Source organism: Barbus barbus, assembly GCF_936440315.1.
Source record: "Barbus barbus genome assembly, chromosome: 33".
NCBI lineage: Eukaryota > Metazoa > Chordata > Actinopteri > Cypriniformes > Cyprinidae > Barbus > Barbus barbus.
Genome location: NC_136761.1, coordinates 8,315,271 through 8,316,400, shown reverse-complemented (window position 1 = coordinate 8,316,400; position 1,130 = coordinate 8,315,271).

The window sequence follows — 1,130 nt, the reverse complement described above, 5'->3', positions numbered from 1 at the left end:
TGGAAAAGGAAGGGGTTTCCATGGTAATGCCAGCTGAAGTGGAAAAGACGTTTTTTGTATGGGTGCTGATGCAGTGTGTGTATGTGTGTGTTGGGTGAACAGATGGGCTTCCCTGTGTATTCTTTTTGTGCTTGACAACAGAGTGATTTTTCCCTAGGGTTTTATGACAGAGAAAATGAAGCACACTTTTCTTTTTGTCTCTGCTGGATTTTTATTGCCATCTGTTAATTGTCTCAGGCTAAAATCTGGCTGTGACCCTAATCAGGCCGACTGTAGCAAAATACCTTTGACCTCTGACCCCTGCCGATCTCTACATCTCCTACATCAGATCCTGACCGTGATCACCTGTTTGAAACCTGGTGAAAGTCTTTTGTGAAAACATTGAAGAATTTTTGGCAAAGGAAGCAGAGATTTTAGAAAAACACAAAGTCTTTATGCTTCTGAAAGAGAGCAGTGTTTCATCTATTTTAGTTAGATTTTAGAGTTGAAAATGCAGATCACTGAACCAAGAGTCAAATCCTTTAACTGCACAAGCTTTTGAGGCCATTTAGACCACTGTAGAGCAAATACACCTTATTCAAGATTGAACAGTGAAATAGAAGTAGATTCGTACGTTTATATAGTTCGTTAAGCCACATCAAACCCTCAGGAGACTATTGCTCAAGTATACGGTACATGTATATATATACACACACACGTTAAAATTGCTATTTTTAAACATTTTTATGTCATGTAAAGCTATAAAAGTTTTTCCCACCAGCTTTGTAAATTAAATAGTTTGCATAATATGAAAACCAGAAACTTAATAAAAATAAAGAAAAAAAAATTGAGCAAGAGTCCTGAGGCCAGTTTTCCTTAACAACTGAACTTGCATATTTAAGTGAACATAGTTAATATTTATATAATTATATATATATATATATATATATATATATATATATAAACCTACATATTTCTATGTATGTGTCTTATCTCTGTGTTTATACAGAAATATATACTCACACATATGCATATGTAAATGTGGGTATGTGGTGTATGTCTACTTGCACTTAACATTGTTAGACTCACCCTTATATAACTGTGCTATGATGTATAAATTCAAACTTTTACAACTGAAAAAAGACAATAGA